Source organism: Typopeltis vanoorti, chromosome 2 (genome assembly GCF_054136105.1).
Source record: "Typopeltis vanoorti isolate ZY-2024b chromosome 2, IOZ_Tvanoo_1.0, whole genome shotgun sequence".
In the NCBI taxonomy this organism is placed as follows: Eukaryota; Metazoa; Arthropoda; class Arachnida; order Uropygi; family Thelyphonidae; genus Typopeltis; species Typopeltis vanoorti.
This window is the reverse complement of record NC_143550.1, coordinates 77,926,711-77,945,345: the sequence shown is the minus strand read 5'-3', so window position 1 is coordinate 77,945,345 and position 18,635 is coordinate 77,926,711. Positions and strand designations below refer to the sequence as shown.

Below are 18,635 nucleotides of genomic sequence, written 5' to 3'. Positions count from 1 at the left end.
GTGCATAAGTATGGCCCATTGGTGGCCCGTGAAGCTTTAAGTGGGGATACTGCCTATACAAAATAATTTTAAAAAAATCTTTTTTCCTAATTAGCAACCAATTTATTAATAAATAAATCTACAGATTTATTTATTAATAAATTAGGGCCATACTATGGCCCTAATTGCCATGACCTTTAATTAAAAACCAGTTCAATACTTGTCTCTCAACTTCCAAATATTTGAGACTTTCCGCATCAATGGGCCCTCACAGAGAGATAAGAAGTTGAAAAATGAAATGAATAGAGTGCCCATATTCTATAATGAAAAAGGCAAATTACAAGGCTAATTTATCTTCTTGAAGTTTGCTTTATTAACGAGTAAAGTAAGTTACAACTACACAATTTTTTGAACACTTACAGCTATAGCGTATGGAAAGTTGTCTTATTCACACACTCAAGCTTTTATTATCTATATTGTGATTCGATGCCCTCCGAAATCAATCCTTTATCTCCTCTTGTATTCGTACAGCAGACATTAAAATATCTTATTTATAGTGTATGTCATGTTCTATAATATATGATAACCACTTTCCTCCATGGAATCATCAATGGTATACTATATGGCCAAAGGGCATAACTGCCTTCAGATTAATAGTGCCAGTAACACTTCAGTTTCGAATAGCAATACTCAAGGTGATATGAAGAGTGCAATAGCTGTATAGTTTTATCTGATCACGTTTTGCGCTTATCGGTCAATAGAAAGTACATGTGAAATTCTCGTGGTATTTTCAGTGTGCCATGATTGTCATCCAGTCATTGGATGATAATTTATGGAAATAATTCACAGGACTTTGGAACATTAGGTGACGCTGTCGTAGTTAATACCTTTTTGGTTACTTTGGAAGTGTCTACGTGTTGCAATATGTGATTTGGAAAAGTGGTGGTTTAGTTGTGTTTTTGTGTTCTAATTTTGTTAGCTTGTGAAATTAGATATTTCCCCTCTATCACTATATAGAATTAAAGGAACCAGGAAAGGAGGTTAGTTTTTAAAACAGTATGTAGCTTTTGAGAAGTGCATATTAATATACATTTGGATAATAATCAGTTATTAGAAATAGTGAGAGGATGAGTTTGTCTTTGGTGAACACTTAAAATAAATTCTTAATAATAAAGTAAACTGGGGCTTCGGTACCGAAGCCTCACCAAAGTATCATGCATTCATATATTTCGTCATACTTATGTTATTTATCTTATTACCAGGATTAATGAAATGATTCGGTGTTGTCTGATTTCGCTTTAAAGTGGCTTGTTTTCGGACAGTTGTTATACTTATTACTACTAATAATCGATTCACAAAAAAAAAAAAAGAAAAAAAAAGGGTTTTATCATCGACATATAAACAGTGCTTTGTGTCGAAATTTTATTTTGTTTGTACCATAGATATCAATTTTCACCGTCTTTTCACATAATGAAAAAAATGTGATAGTTGAACGTTGCTCTACTCCAATAATATAATTTAAATTTCAATTCGAAAGTATTGAACTGTTGATAGGCAGCGTTTTTTTTTTTTTTTTTTTAACGGATGGGCTAATTATTTGATAATATGGAAATCAAATTTTAAGAACAAGACAATATTAAAGGTGTCTTGTAGATGTGACTTCAGGCCTCTGATCCAGCGGTGTGTGTTGGGGGGGGGGGGATCTTAAACCTGGTGGCGAAAATCCTCTGCCAGCTAAGAACCCTAACATCCTTGCAACTGTGAAAGGATTCATGTCTACATCCTGTTGGTTGGACAGCAGTGATGTTATCCACTCCTCCAAGGTTGGCAATATAGTATTGTATTTATTATGTCATGACACCCCCTCTGATTTCTGGGACTTGTTCATTTATTTATTAACGGTTTCTGCTTCATATAATCCATTTATTATTATATTTTTACGTTTAGAGGGTATGCATTCAGAGAAAAATAATCAACTTTTGAATATTTACTACTTTATTTCTTTGTATTATGATAAACTTATCGTAATGCAAAGGATTATATTTCTACTTCGCTTTATAAGGAGTAAAGCAAAACATAATTAGGATTGGTTTAAAAAATTTGCATTTAATGTTGAAAAGTCTTTAATGTATTTGTGTTTGATCATTGTTATATTATCAGAGTTTATATGTATTATTTTATTTTATTTATTTATTTTTGAGTAGCCTGCCAGAACTGAGGGTTTAATTAAATTTGTATGATTGAAATGTCACTCAGTTTGGCTGCCTACTCCATCACCAGCAGCTTCTCCTCACATCTTTTGTTTGCTTCTTTCATTTCCCATATTAACAGTCATTGAATAGTGATTAGGTTAGCTTCCCATAATGAGTCCTTTGACTTCATGGATATTTTTTTTATTTTTTTGAATAATGTATTGACCCCCTTCACTCACACTTGAGAGGTCAAAACACAACAGTGTTGTGTACAGACAAGTGGGTAAGGATAAAGAAGGAATCTGTTAACAAGTATCTTGAAAAGCATGGGGTTGTATTTATTGGGAAAAAGGCTGTTTTAAAGAATGGATACATTAATGAAAGTTGAACTGTCTGGGTGCTGACCGATGGCTATCCATTCTTACATGATTAGAGGAATGGTAAAAAGGATTAACTGCAGACAAGAACACCTATGAAAAGGTAACTGGAGGAAGTCCCTCCCTCTCTTTGTGTGTATGTGAGAGAGCGAGAGCGAACAGGAAGGGTTACCTGTTAGGCCAGTTGCCCACTCCTATATACAATCAAGAATTCTTAAGGGATGTTGAGTACACCATCCCAAATGTAAGAATAATATTCTAAGGTTTGTCAGATTTTGGTTGAAGTGTTAGGAGTGAAGTAGGAGAGAAGTGATGTGAACAAAAAGAAATACTTTATGGAGGCTACAGATGTAATATGTAAAGGCTGGGATGTGAAAGTCAGTCCAACAAGGAGGAACTGATCTTGACTGGAAATCATTATCAATGTTATGGAACATTATCAAAAGTAAGATGAAGTAAAGTAGAATCTTAATAATAGAATTTTTGGTAATAAGGCAGGACTTTTTATAGCACTGAAATGGACTAGATTGTCTTCATCCCACTTGAGAATGGGGAGGAAATTGGGGTTTAAGACATCAGTGATGAAAGATATTGAAGATTGAATCATTTGAAGTGTCTGCAAGATTTCTCAATTGAAGAACATAAATGGAGAGTAGTTTCATCAGCAAAACTATGGATAGAATTTGAAGTTAGAGGGAAGGTCATTGAGGTATAAGAGGAAGAATGTGAATGAATGAAAGTACAGAATACAAAGGTACTCGGCATTGATCAAGTACTCTGCTTAGAGAAAGCCATCCTATGACACACATCAAATGATTAGAGAGAAAATTGGCCAATCATCAATAAATGGTAGGAGGGAGACCATAAAATGCCTATGAAAAATCAAGCATGACCGCATTGGTTTTTCCATATCTTTCCATAGCTTGCATCCAGAGTTTGGTGGGTAGGGTTAACAAGTAAGTCTGTTCTAGAATGAGAACAGTAGAATCCATATTGATGATCAGTATTTAACTGCTTGATCTCCAGGTAGTGAATAATCTTGTTGTTGACTACCTTCTCCATCACTTTTGAGAGTATTGAGGTGAGTGCAAAGGGATGATAGTTTGATGATTGACTTTCATTTTCCTTTTTAGAGACAGGCTAGATAAAGGCTTGCTTGTATGCTTTTGATTAAATGCCAGCTGAATATGACAGCTTATATAAGCAATACAAGCTGAGTGTTAATTCTGGAGCAAACATGGCCAATAGGCAAAAAAAAAAAAAGGGGAGGGGGAATATGATGATAGAAACATTATAGTTACTTTTAGGATTCTATAGGATTGATGCAGGAGACATGTTTTCCCTGGAAGTTGGGTAAAAGTGTGCTTAGCAATGGGTGTGAGGACCAGATTTTTCATTTAGAGAGTTGTGAATGAATGGAATGGGTTGCCTGTCACTTGAAACCATTAACTTGTCTATTAATGGTTTTCAAGGAGAGGTACGATCTTCATGGAGATGTCTGAGAATAATAATGATAATAATTTTTAGCACAACTGCAGGAATGCCATCTGGACCAGGAAGTTTATTGTTGTTAACACTAATAAAGATTTTTCCTGTTTTTTTGGCAAAAGATAACATCCACTGAGTGGTTGTGGTATTGCAGGTGGTAATTTGTTTTGGTCATTAATACAAGTATTGGAGGAAAGAGATTGATGCTGAGAGGTCTTCTTTATCTTTGGATGATGTTACCATAGTAGCATCTGGATGTGAAAGAGATATAAACAGGGAAAAACAGAAGGTATGCTCCATAGCCTTAGCAAAAGACCAAGACTTGATTGTCAGTTTGAGCAGGAGGCATTATTACTTTTGGACTTCACAAAGTTTGCTTTGGATTTGTTTTGGGCTGTAATGTAGGCTGAGTGAAATGGAATGAAATGGCTGAGTGGAGTATATACTGGATATGGTATATGTGCATGTCACGGACTGCAAAAGCACATTTTTTAGAGAACTGGGGCTTGGATAGAGGTCAGAAGTTTGCAGTAGAATTGGTAGAGGTGTGTGCGGGTGGAAGGACCATTCCAGTAACAATAGTCAGTTTATGCATTGGAAAGAGATAAAATTTCTAGGGATCATTCTATTTGGATCTTTTAGTGCTATAGGACTGAGAGGAGATCAGTCTTTAAGAAGAATATGAGGGTCATTACCAATGACCTCCTATTGGTCATTACCAATAGGAGAGCAGAAATCTATAGTATATTTTGAGAGATAGCTGATTAAGAAAAGGTCTGGAGTGTTTGAATGGTGATGAGATTATCTTGTATTCTTATGACTGATAGCAGTTGATTTGGCTTCCCTTCTTGCTTGAACTGTGAAGTTAGAAAAGAGGAGCCTCTATGTTGCAAATGTTGGTCTTCTAGGGAGATAACCTTTGTTTCAATAAGGAAATACCATGGGTAGGCATATTTAAATAGTTTATAATACTGGAATAAACTCATGTAAAATATTATTTTATTGGTATAATTTTTGCCTAAGTATCAAAGGCATCTTCATTACATGTAAAAAGCTAATTGAATAATGACTGACCCCACCTAAGTAGCTAATGTAAGATGACTAAAAAAAGGTCATTAAGTTTCCTAACTTATTAAAGTGTGTGTGTGTGTGTGTGTGTGTTAAGATGTCAAGGTATTGAATATAAGACTTTTGTTCTTCTAGCTGAATAAAAGCAGATCTTCCTGTTTGTCCAAAATAAGATAACCAAAAAGAGCAAGGAATCTGGTAGACACCTGGATAATTGAGATGTAGAAGCTTGTCCTTTGGAGAATACAAGTCTTATATTCAATACCTTGAGCCTGAATAGTCTGGACTTGCAGAGCATACTATCAACACTAGACAAAGTTCATTGGAAGAAGAAGACAAAAGTCCTTCACAAAAGTCAGTTCCTCATGGAATTGCTTTGTAAAGAAACATGTGAAACTCGACTTCTCTCCTAACTTAAACAGATTCAATGGCCTACATCTGTTCTCTTTGTGGGAGATAGTACTTTTTAAATCAGCTAATCTTTTCTAGCTTTATTTTATTTGATTGTGTGTGTGTGTGTGTGTGTAATTTAATAAGTTAGGAAACTTAATGACCTTTTTTTAGGTATCTTACATTAGCTACTTAGGTGGTCCTTTTTGGAATTGTCAGTTATTGTTCGGTTAGCTTTTTACATATACTGAAGATGCCTTTGATACTTAGGCGAAAATTATACTAATAAAATAATATTTTATGTGAGTTTATTCCAGTATTATAATTTATTTGAAGATAATTTTGTGGCTTGAGTAAATTACTATATGAATAACTTCTAGAAATAAGTAATTAAAAGGCAGCAAATGAAAGCTATGAAGTGAGGTGAGAAAATCTTGCCAGAGATGTCAAGTAATAATATTGTTCCTAGCAGCAAGTTACTTGTAGAGAAACAGATTTACAGCGACTGATGACTAACTTTTTATTTATGTAATATCCCAGATTAAACTGTGAATTGAAAATTACTTTGAATTGGATAATTTTTCTCCCACTGCTATTATGAATGTGGTTGTGAACCTGCAGTGCATTAGTACCATGGATAGGTTAAGGATTGACCAAAGTATTCATTTTGTCTTCTGCTCTGCTCTCATCACAAGTACAAATTTTTGGTTATTTTTGTGGAATTTTTCTATCTTCACTAGGTAGAAAAATTCCACAAAATAGAGAGAATTGATTTTTATACACATCACCTCTTATTGTTTATTATTATTAGTGACACCTCCCTTCACCACTTGTAAAAATACCTATAGGTATTTTTACAAGTGGTGAAGTAATTTTCACTTGTAAAATTACTTAACCTATATATATATATATATATACTCTAGTACATTTAATGATACTAGAGTATATATATCGCAAACAAACACAAAATCTGCAATATATATTTATATTACTGTTATCTAAATTTGCCCATTTCTTGTGTTATCAAAATTTAAAGTTTTCAACCAATTCAAACGTTGGTTTTCCAACAGATGTTCAAGTCAATCCAAGAAAAAGGGGGGGGCATGTTTTCATTATTACACGATACTTTTATGGATTCCTGAGACTTTGTAGGGGAGGTCACTACACATCCACAATCAGTACTACATAGTATTTCTGTTAATTGCATTCTCTGGCTGGTTTATTTGTTTTGTTGTAGGGCGAAAAAACTCGGAGGCAAAATCGTCAGGTTTATTCTTAGCCTTTGCTGAGGATTAGATATTTGTAAAACTACTCTGAATCTGACTTTGAAAAAACTAAATGCAGAAAACTTATGTCTTGCACAAATAGCAGGTATGCTTTCTTAGCTCACCTGTCATTTGTTTATTTATAATCAACCGGTCAAGCACATCTTATCAGATAGGCATAAATCCAGAAGAGCACTGCATCTCAGGAAGAAAAATGAGCAGAGCTTTGGATAAAGAGGTATGTAAAAGTTTGCACATCCTCTCTGCTCATTTTTCTTCCCACATGTTGATTTTAGCAGTTTGTGGAGTACAATTGCACAAATGCTTGTATTATTAAGGGATCTCTCTCTCTCTCGCGCACACACACACACACACACACACACACACAGGTTGTTGTTGTGATATAAAACTTAATAATAGATTCTGAATATCTGACATGCATCATAATCTCTTTTCACTAATTTCTGATTTACTTTTGAGTAACATAATAATGCATGATTCAAGACTGCTTGTTGCCTTCTAATGGTTTTTCCAGTGCTGGCTAGAGTAATTTAATTTGGTTAACATAAGAAAAATTCAGTGTGTTCTAGTTTGCATACATTTAACTTGTGCATGGATTCTTTTTCAATATTTATTCACAACAATCAAGCTCTTAAATATGTTTTACATAATTATGTAATCTGTGTTTAAATTAACAAACTGCCTTTTTTTTTTTTTTTTTTTTTTACTAAGAGAGTTATTATCACTTTTAATTCCCTGCATGGTTTTCATATTGCTGTTTTCTTTTCTGTTTTTTTTTTACAGATTTACTTGTAATGCTATTTATAACTTCTCAGTTTGCACCTTGACTCCACTCCATAAAGGAATGATGTACTTTAGTCCATTAGCAGAAAGTAAGTATCTAATACTAATATGCACTCATAAAATAATTTGTCCAGATATACATTTGATACAAATAATCAGTATAACTTTGCAGTATTACAAAATACATTTAAGTATATTTACGTAATCAATCTGTTAATCACCGACTTATTTGACTCATTAAGTAGACAGTCTCCTCCCAGAAAATTGACTTTTTATCCTGCAGAACACATTACGTTTAAAGTCAGCATACAACGGCTCACGGAAAATTCTTCGCCAACAACTCTTCATGGGAATATTTTTTTGAGAAAATTGAAATAGTATTTTAATGATACACATAGGAAAAATAAATGCAAAACATGAAATATTTTAGGAAATTTTTTTTTTGTCTATATTGTAGATTTTATTTATTTCTTTTTATTTTTTAATAATTTTATTCTTTATAAAATGAAATTCATATTTTGTATTTTACTGATCAATGAGTTCACTAATTTCTGTTTATTTCTTAAAATTTGAATCTTTTTTTTTTTTTTTTTTTTTTTTTTGCTGTTGTTGCTTAGGTACAACAGGCTCTGTAGATGGAATATTAATTTTTTATAAAGCTGTGGTTAGGGAGTAAGAGCACCAAATTTAAGAATGTTTTTATTTTTGTAACCTTTCTTTACTTTTTTGTGCACTTAAAACAGTCATCTATATGTGATTTATTTATTTTTTTACTGAACTAATTCAGAAGATGAGATGCTTTCAATTATAGGATATCCATGTATTTTGAAACTAACTCCACTTTTTCTACATAGGAAAGAGATTTGGAAGGCTATTATTGCTTTGCATGGATGGATTAATACAATGTTAACCTCTCAGTAACTATTAAAGAAAATGATGGTAAAATTACATAAATCATTTCATGATGTAAATCAGCTTAAGGCACAATTCTATCTGTGATTGAAATACTGGTCTTCACCTTATTTCCCAATACTAGTATTTTATGAAATGAAAAAAAAAAAATTTAAAACTGATATTTGATTTGTCTTGTTGACTCAAAAAAAATAATGAATAAATAAATAAATAAATAAATAAATAAATATTTGCATGCTCCTAAAGTGAAATACATAGTTAATTAATTCTCTTGTGAAATAAACTGTAATCAGAAATATCTGCTGTCAGAACTGTAGGCTAAATAGTTGGCTTGGTTGACCGAGCAGTTAATGTACCCACTCTCTAACTGTATAGTTAGTTAATTCCTTTGTGAGAATTAATTATGTAATTCATAAATTTTTTTTCAGTGAAGGCAACAAATATTATCACATCAGTTTTAACAGTTTTAAAATTTCTTCCCAATATGTTCACTGATTTGGACATAGTTGTGTTGATGCATTCTTAAGTTCAATTTTTTCTACTTCTTTTTTGCATATTTCTTTTAGTAGCTCGCTTTCATGTTCAATGTCTACATTAGGTGCAAAAAATAATTTTATACCAGCAGTGTTGCTAGAATAAAAGTAATCGTTTGCGGTGACAATGTGGTCCTCAGTAGTCCTTTGCAACTTTATAAATATCTATTTAATGGTTCTCTTAGTACCATCACCTTGGCTCATATCATGTGGCATGGCAAAAAAGTGTTACTTGCACAAAAAAAATCTAAAAAAAAAAAAAAAAATCAGCTAACATTTTTTTGTTCCCGTATATAGGGAACAAAAATATATAGTATATAGGTGAGGCCGTTTTTAACCCCTATCTAACTTTTGGAGACTGAGTGGGCAGTTCTGAGTCCACTGGTAGCCAATCAGAGATAGCTGGCCCAAGGCTATCACTAATTAATCGGCACGCAGTGAAGAAGGCAGCTAGTAAGTGCTGAAAATAGTGTGGGTTTGTTGGCTGATTTTCTTGAATTTACGGGAGGGAAAACCCGCTAGCCCATGCCAGAGATAGACTAACCTCTGGAACTGGTCAAGAAAAGGCTTAGAAAAAGTTCCTCTAGTCGGCGACTAGATTCGAACGCCTTTTGTCGTGCGGTCAAGCGCTGTAGAGTGCAAATGCCACTTCTACAGAGCTACAAATCTAAATAGACTATTTCAGATAAGACCTTTAATACTTTAGGGTTCTGTACAAAGGTGTTTAAGCATTGATTTATTTATTTTTCACTTCCTCATTTGCTGTTGTCAAAGACACAGCTTAAAAAATTGTCTTCACGGATGGATATACTTCTTCTTTCACTATGCATTATTACCGCTTCCTATGCAGGGTCCGCATATTACTTAGATGCGACTTCTTGTTAGTACCACTCCCAACCGACCTGTCGCTGCGGGGGATATATTTTTGGCTGTAGTAGCATATGCTCACAGGGCTGGTTTGCCTGCTTGCAGGATGAAAAACGCCAGATAAACTTGCGAAAAACCCTACTGCCCACGCCCAAGACCGGCTAACTTGGCTATAGCTGAGGAAGATCCTCAAATTCCTCACGTCTTTGACGGGAATCGAACCTGGGACACTCCTTCATTAACTCTCTAAAGGGATCACCCTGAACAAGAATCCTTTCTACCTAGGTATTAGCTGGCGCAGCATAAATATAAATGTGTTAATACTTATAGGGTGAACTTCTTCAGATTGTTTGTTTAGGACATAGAGAGGCCAATAGGACTGCAAAGCACTGAAGGAGAGAATATTTGATTGTAGAGTTTAAATTATAAGGGATAAATGTGTTCAAGTAAGGTACACTGTTAGATGAGTTTTGAATTTAAGAAAGATAGAATATTGGATTAGTTAAGAAAGGGTAGATAAAGGGTAAATAACTAATTAAGTAAAGAAAAAGCAAACAAGATAAGAAAAGGGCAATAACACAAATGACGAAGTCGAGAGGATTATAAAGAATAAGGAAGTTAACATAAATGAATAGAATTCAACACAACACTTCTTAATCCCTTACGTGTAATACTAAAAATTATTATTATTAGACACCTCCAGGGAGTCCGAAGACTCATCGAGGGAGGGCACCTGCTCTACAGCTCTCTCTCCACCAACTGACCACAACTACACCAATGCCATTTACCACCGCCGACTACCACTAGTATTTCCACAGACGATCACAAACATCCATGCCCACAGCAGGATTCGAACCTGCAGCCTTTTGGCTGGAGAGCAGATACACTAACCACTCGGCCATGCAGGCTGGCAAAGACAAAATAAATTGTTATTTTACCTACATAATATATTAAACAGAAATTAATCTTTACCATTTTTAGCAGAAAACATCAAATCAAAACTATAGAAAGAAAAATAGTGGACATTTTATTTATTTAGCATTAATGATATTTCTGCTGCTGCATCACTAATAACAGATAATTTATATCAGGTTGATATTTTGTAACCTGTAGAGATATGCATGCGCTACTAGTTTTGTCTGTAAAGCTACTCCTGCTATGAGACTTAACAAAGTTCATCACTGAGAACAATGATTTACAAGAATATGTAGATGCAAACATGGATAATAATGCTGTTGCAAGGGTTTACAAACATACAAAAGTTTCGGGAATAGCATTCCAAGTTCTTAGTACCTCTTTTTCTGCACTTCTCTCTGTTACTCCTATCTCTAATCGCTCCTTTTCAATATTTTCCAAGCCAACTCTGAGGTCAACAAATTTCTGCCTCCAAATTGAAGTACTTTGAAAATTAGTCAATTGCATTTCAAAATCATCGTTATTTATCCATGAAAACATCTGCAAGTTTATTTGAAGATGTTTTCGTGTCCTGTAGTTTAAGTTTCAAGTCATTTAAATCTTCGTAAAAATCTGCAAAAAACATCAGTTTACAAACCCACACAATGTCATACATTTCTTTATATCACATTTGTTGATTAGTCAAAAAGAGATTTATCTCATCCAGGTATTCAACAAATCATTTCAGATCAACACCTTGACTAAGCCAATGATTGTTGTACATTATTAGTCCTTTGTACATCGAATACACCTCATTCAATAGATTCTGAAATTGTCTTTTATTCAAAGCACTTGCAGAAATGTAACTAACAACCTTGGTTACTGTTTGCATCACTTCTTGAAGTTCCTTTAGGCCAGCATTTGTACATAAATTGTCCTCATGTAGAATGCAATGAAAACCTATCAGTGGATGACCAACATATTTTGCAAACAGATTTACAAATCTTGCTTCCTTACCAACCATCTGTTGTGACAGATACCACTTTTGAAATATAAGTTTGTCGAATAGATAATTCGTTCATAATAATCTATTCGACTTTACAAATTTCAACCCCACTGATATGCTCAAGTAGTGTTACAAGGTTAATCCTCTCTTCGCATACTTCGTCATCCCTACAAAATCGAGCAAAGATTGCCAGCCTAGCTGATGATGTAATGTCTGTGCTCTCATAAACACAAATAGAAAAGAACTTACATGAAGCCAAATCTTAATTGTTCTGCTGTATTCCTTTCCAACTTAAGTATTCTATCCTTAATTGTATTTCTACTCACAGACAATTCTTTAATGTGCTGAATAATTTTTACCTTTTCTGAAAGATTGTCAAAAAGGAAAGGAATGCATTTTAGCCATGCTTCTTTAATGTACTCCCATCACTGAGCGGTTTTCCATGTTGGGCAATAACTTTTGAAACTTCAAAACTAGCACCAATAAGTTGGAACTAGGCCTACCTGAAATAAATTTCATCAAAGTATCGGACTGTTTTTTGTCTTGTTCAGTTCACTAGAAATTAATTCTCTTTGTTCTTGCTCACTTTTATTACTTAATTTCTTATGAACAGTTTCAAAATGTCTCTTTACAGAAGAAGTCTTAAACAGCTGATTCGGAACATAAAATGCATAATGCTTTATCTTTTTTAATCATGCCAAATTTTTCAGTCCAGTATTCTTTAAATTGTCTAATATCCTTTTCATTTGAATGTCTATGTTTCTTTGCTGGTGGTTGGGAAATTCTGCTCAATCTATAAAGAGCAGGAAGCAAATAAATAAATAAATATATATATATAAGAAAGCATTTAAATAATTGCTTACTTCATAAAGCTTTTTTTAACTTTAATGAAAATCGGATTATGGAGTATAAAAATGTGGACAGAGACATATAGACACTGGCAAAAATTATAATTTGGACTCGGAAAATCTCATCATAATCACTCTCTGCATATACCAACCTAGTTTAAGCAAACAAAAAATTAGTACAATTATAAGCCGACCTACACACATGCAAATGAAAGAGAAGGGTATGCATGCAATCTAATCACGTGCAGATAACACTTCATAATCCTGAATATTGATAATACATTTCACATAGCTTTAAAAATAACTTACTGTATTTACTTGAATATAATTCATACCCCTGATTTTACTTTACGAAAAAAGAAATTGAAAAGTTTCGGATATACCTCGCACAGGGGGGAAAAAAAAAGTTTAAACACGTTTCAGGGCGATAGTAACTCGCTTCCTGTGGTAAACCACATGCCCTCCCCAGTAGCCAATAGTGACTGCAGACACAAGTAAAAGCAGGTTGTTTTATTGTATCACTGAATAAGGTACAGAGACATTTGCAGTCTGTGTAATATATTTCTCAAGAAATAGTGCAATTTGAGACAACTGGGATAAAAATGGCACTAACTAATAAATCACATGTATCCTTCCCACAGAAACTATACTATTTAGACTCAAGCAAAACTAGATGTGTGGAGAGTCTGTCCCCCCAGCTCAAATGCAAGGCAGCAATAAATATAAACTGATATTTTGTTAATACCACACCAATCATATACATGTCTTCATAGCTGCTCAATCTTTACTGGGCTAGTACCATAGCCAGTGTTCTCCCAAGAAATTTTTACCAGCCAGGTGGAATGAAGCATTAGCTGGGCGTACAAATTTTGAATGAGTTAAGAAAGACCCTTTTTCATAACAAATTAAAATAATTTTATTAGAAATTACTTCAAACAAAGATAATATTTTATATAGTAATTATAACAAACAAGACTAGGATTTTTCTCGTTAAGTAATGAAAACCTTGTAATGCTCACAGCTTAAAATTCTATACGTTAATTCTTCTCTTCTTCTTCTTAGAATCCCAGTTGTGAGCAGCTTTTTCGTAATTAAAATCTGTTGAAACTGGTCCCTCCAATGAAATCAGCATCAGATTATTTAGTGTTCTGACTGATCTGATTCCTCATACAGGTTTTTTATCATTTTTAATGCAGAGAAACCCCTTTCACATTCAGCTGTGCTCACAGGTATGGCCAGTCCAACAGCAACTAGTTTTGCTAAATTTGGAAAAGACTCTTTGAGCTCAGATGTTGCTAATTTCAGCAGTATTTGTCTTGGATCTGGATTTTTGTATGACTGTCCATTAATCATTTTTGATTCAACTGTCCATTCTAGTTTAGTACTTTCATAGTTTAAAACTGTGCAGGACTTCCATTTCTAGAATAATAATCAAAATGAATCTCAGAAGACTCACGCTGATCATGACTTTCTGCATTGAAAAGCAGGAAATGATTGGCATATCTGGAAATCTTGCTTTTAGGTGTTTAATAATTGTGCCTATGTATTTATCATATATTGTAGTCTTAAAAGTAATAACATTAGAATCTGAATTATCAATGTGAAGGTCTGACCATTCACCCAAAAGATGCTGATGAAGATTTTGAAAATGACTTCCAGGAGTGTCTTTCAATTCCATTATGGATGGTGTTCTGGTTTCTAAGCCTGGCTCTATTTCAGTTAAGTCAACATCTTGCCTTTGCTATGATCTAGACAAGTTAGATAAATGCAGTAACACATCTGCAAGCGTCATTAGTGAAGCTGTGATATCATTTCGTTCAGTGGTCTCTCTTTCCAATGCAGCTATAACACTCACCATGCATTCTTTATTTAAGTTTAATCTGAGGACTGTTCAGTATATTTTGGATTTGGGTTAAACCAGCCATCCTGACTGAGGAATTTTGGAAGAAGAAAAACAGTTGCCTTAAGATATCATTAAACATGACTAAATAAGGCACTTCAGCAGCTGCTTGGGCACTAGCAAGAGCCAGTTGGTGGTTTACATAATGACAGTTGACCATGAGTCCATCTGTTTTATCTTTGAGCAGTTTTGCAACTCTCTTTTGCTTTCCAATCATGACAGCTTCTCTATTCAGATCCTAGACCCACCAGATTATAAGTTTTTAAGCCTAGGCTGTCAAGGGTTTCAATTACTTTGTTAGTTATAGTTTCAGCTTTGCCATCAATGATATTGCAAGTTGATACAAAACTAACCCTGACCTCTTTTCTAAGTTGATAAACATATTTAATGTACACAATCAGATGTTTTAAAACTGATACTACAGAATATCTGTAGTTTCATCACATTAAACACTGAAATAATATGCAGAATATATATTTTTCAGTATTTTAGATCTAATTTTTGATGCTAAAATATCAATCAACTCTTGCATTATTCTTTCTGAGGTATAATGTGCATTTTTACCAAAGTTAAGATGTTCTAAGCAGGAACAGCCCATAGCCTTGCAATGCTCAAGCAAAACAATACAGAGATCAAAATTATTCAAAATTGAAATCAATTTTTCAATTTGTCCTGTTCCAGTTTCTTCTAGTATACGTTTTTCAATTATATCTGAACAAGAATCAGTGTGCAACTTGCTTTGTTCATGGTCAACCAAGCTTTCTTTTCGAAGTGTTGTGCATGACCCACAACAAACAAGGAAGTCACTTCCTTGTTTGTGGGTCGTCTCTTTTCGTATTTCATATATGTGGAACATCATTCCATTATCTTTCACCACTAACCAGTGGAATTTTTTAAACCACTCGCTGTTAATACCTGATAAGCGGTGTTTACATGCACGTTTTACATTTGAAAGAGACTGCAGAAATCGACAATTCTGTTGTTGATTTGGTTCTTCGCTACTATGCTTATCGGTTTCATCTTTTTTAAAATAACTTAAGAGTGTGGTTTTCTGACTTGACTTTTCACTCATTATGGGCTAATTTAACAAATACAAAATATATTACTATTAAATTAATCAGAACACATCACTGAATTATGCACTGACAGTAATACCCCAAGACACGTAACGTGCGTTATGTCGTAATTTTACTATTTATAAGTATTAATTACTAGGAATGGGAATTGGTATAGTGTGCCTGCACTTTCGAGAGCTTCACTTGGAGACTTTCCAAGAATAGTCGATTCATGCTGAAGGCGAGAAAGAAATGAAGTACAAATTGGTCACCAACACGCGAAATTACATGCTTTATAGGTAAAATTTTCCAACTGTTATACAAGCAAAATAGTTACCACTTTAAAAACTACAATGATCATAAAAGAGAAGTTAGTTTTCCGACGTGTAATAATAAACAACTCATCCCACAATGCGGATTGATTACCCAATTATCGGAAGGGATTCTCCTTCTGTTGACATGCACAGAAATGTTGAAGGGTCTCGTATCTGTGGGCGTACTTTTTATCACCCGAGACTGACGTCATAGTCCTTGAGAGTTTCGAGAATTCCCCGAGATCACAAATATATTTGATGCGCAGGCCTATTTTCTTTTACAAAATAAAATATTAAATACTTGACTCATGATCTTCAGACAAAAACCATTATTAAGAACAATAAATGTAGATTTTTAATATCGATTATTGCCTTTGATTCGAATTCGCTCAATTTTCATAATTTATTTCTTTCAAACATCAAAATTATGTCTCTTTCGTAAAAGATCTTCTTTGCAACAGATGTTGTTGTATTCGAGATCCCGATTTTTGTCTTCTTCCACATATGGATTGGTGTGCATCAAAGTGAATATCCGAAGCTCTCGAGATTGGCTTGCAATGCAAGAAATTGAGCTGGTTTCACGGGTATCGAGAATCTTCGGTTTGATTTATCATCACTATTAATCAAAAAATTTCTTAAATTATTTTTCCATTCTTGCTCATTATTTAGCCATTTCAATTCACAACATTAATTAGCCAGGCAGTTAGTAAAACTAACTGGGCAGTTTGCCCATGCAAAAGGTCCTGGGGAGAACATAGCATAGCTGTCTGTTCATTAGTCATTTGTGAAGGAGTGTTCATTAAATATCTCAAGTCTTGTAAATTACTGTTAATTTTTGCTTGAAATAATGGGAAAGAAGATGGTGCTATTTGGGTAGGATGCACACAAGGAAACTGTTCTCTAGGCAGGAAATAGCAATAGCAATCGTGGTGCGAGATAGAAGCGAGGATTTTATGGAAAAAAACTGAAAACTCTAGTTTCTGAAAACCCCCACATATATCTCGCACCACGATTTTTCTTTAATTTTGGAGAAAAAAGTGCGAGTTATTCGAGTAAATACGGTATGTTTATGGCAATGTAAAGGAAATTTGCTTTTATATCTAATAAGTTAAACATATTAATTGACAATAAATACTTTCAATCCATATTTTAATGACTTACAATATCTACTAATATATATCGATATTACTGCTTATTATTACCTTGAGTACTTCTCTAGCCTTTGGTTGAGTGCAGCATGACCTTTGTTTTCCATGTTCCAATAAATTCCTGATCAGCGCCAACCCTTAAGGAGTTTTTGTTATTACTAATCTCCTATCAATAGTTTTCCTCCTTCCCAATTTGAACTTGCCAGGCTTGAGAATACATTCTATCTACTTGGCCAACCAAGTCACCAGTTTTCATGCTAATTTTTATTTCAGATTTAATTTATCAGAGCTGTTATTAAGTTAAAGAATCCTTAAGACTTGTACTGAAGTTGAATGTTTGGCTAGAACCTATCCTGTACTTAAGTCTCTTCTACAATTTTTCTTTAACATATTATTATTGCACCCTCCGTGGAGTCGACAGACTCATCATGGGAGGTTCATTCAACTGACAACATATTTATCATATAGAATCTTAAAATCCTTAATACTCCTTGCATTAACAACATATTCTGGCAATGCATTCCATTTGCTGACAATTCTCCATGTACTCACACCCTTCTTCACCACACTTTTACATAACTTCCAGGAATCACCTCTGGTTCTTCCCCTCTCACCTTCTACTCCTTTTATAATCCCCTCTGGATTAATCTGATAAAATCCTCTCACTAACTTAAATGTCTCTATCATATCACCTCTCTTCTTATCCACCAAACTCTGCGATCCACATTTCTTCAACCTCTCTCCAAAGCCAGCATTCCAAACTCCTGATATTGTCTTGGTCACTCATCTCTGGACCTTCTCCAATGTCTCCACATCACATTGAAAATCAGGTGACCAGATCTGAGCACATTAGTCCAAGTGTGGTCTGACCAGTGTCTTATACAGTGGCACAACCACTTCCTTATCCTTGCATATTAGAGTACTTCTATCATAGCAGCAGTACGATGTGCAGCACTAGCAATATGTCCTCTAAACTTCAGTCTACTGTCAGCCATCACTCCCAAATCTCTAATCTCACCCACTTCCTGCATTACGGCATCATCGATATAGTATACAACCTTATATTTCTGCACTCCAAAATGCAACACCTTGCACTTATTGATATTAAAACTACAACCCCATTCTTTTGTCCAAGTAAAAAGTTTATTCAAATCTTCCTGAAGGGATTCAACATCAGCAGTGCTACTTATAATTCTTCCCGACTTTGCATCATCAGCAAATAACTGAAATAACTAGTCCATATGATATGTCGTTTACAAACAAGTTAAACAGCATGAGCTCAAGAACAGAACCCTTCTTTTTTGAGAAACTGCTTCATCATACACAACCTGCTGGTATTCAGAGAGCCAATCTCTGATCCATCTAACCAATATACTGTCTATTCCCATCCTGTGCAGCTTGTACACCAACTTATGTGGTAATCTATGAAATGCTTTTGCAGAGTCTAATAATATCACTGTATATCAGGCATTCCCAACCCTATGCCTGCAGGCACCATGGCGCCCGTTGATCAATTTGTGTGTGCCTGCCGCTGTTCAACTGTGTGCCATATAGTTTGAAATAATCACATGCACATCATGCAACAATTCATGGCA

General features: G+C 34.3%; 1 protein-coding gene and 1 long non-coding RNA gene across 4 annotated transcripts in view; one reads left to right on the top strand and one right to left on the bottom strand.

Moving 5' to 3' along the window:
- Positions 1 to 732: 732 nt before the first annotated feature.
- LOC150109198 (solute carrier family 41 member 1-like) overlaps positions 733 to 18,635 on the top strand; it is a 145,539-nt gene continuing 127,636 nt past the window's right edge. Inside the window, exons 1-2 of one of the 3 annotated variants that reach the window (XM_090411940.1) lie at positions 734 to 1,019; positions 7,564 to 7,652. The gene's annotated coding sequence lies outside the window, so the exon portion shown is untranslated. Of the gene's footprint in view, positions 1,020 to 1,666; positions 1,803 to 7,563; positions 7,653 to 18,635 lie in introns of those variants that run through there. The other 2 variants (XM_090411950.1, XM_090411959.1) reach the window with 2 other exon arrangements.
- Positions 7,648 to 18,635, bottom strand: part of LOC150109197 (uncharacterized) — a 181,142-nt gene continuing 170,154 nt past the window's right edge. Inside the window, exon 4 of the long non-coding RNA XR_016550237.1 lies at positions 7,648 to 12,568. This is a non-coding gene — a long non-coding RNA (uncharacterized LOC150109197). The remainder of the gene's footprint in view (positions 12,569 to 18,635) is intronic.